Genomic DNA, 485 nt, shown 5'->3' with positions numbered 1-485 from the left:
AATAAAACAGGGGATGAACTCTTCCCTGAACCTTCGTATTTTCGAAGTCTTGCTGGTAAATTACAGTATCTCACCCTGACAAGGCCAGACATTCAATTTGCAGTCAATTTTGTGTGTCAACGAATGCATACACCAACAATGGCAGATTTTGGTCTTCTCAAAAGGATACTGAGATATATAAGAGGCACAACCATGTTTGGATTGCGTCTCAACAAAACAAGCTTTCCTCCAGTGCTTGCGTATAGTGATAGTGATTGGGCAGGCTGCAAAGAAACAAGAAGGTCTACAACTGGTTTTTGTACATTTCTCAACACCAACATCATTTCATGGAGTGCAAAACGTCAACAAACCGTTGCTCGCTCTTCGACTGAGGCCGAATACAGAGCAATGGCGGAAACAGCTGCAGAACTCACTTGGATTGCTTCCCTTCTCAAAGACCTTCATGTGTCTCAAACAGGTCCTGCAATTCTTCACTGTGATAACCT

This window comes from Camelina sativa, chromosome 9 (assembly GCF_000633955.1).
Source record: "Camelina sativa cultivar DH55 chromosome 9, Cs, whole genome shotgun sequence".
Lineage (NCBI taxonomy): Eukaryota > Viridiplantae > Streptophyta > Magnoliopsida > Brassicales > Brassicaceae > Camelina > Camelina sativa.
Note: the sequence above shows the minus strand (reverse complement) of the source record.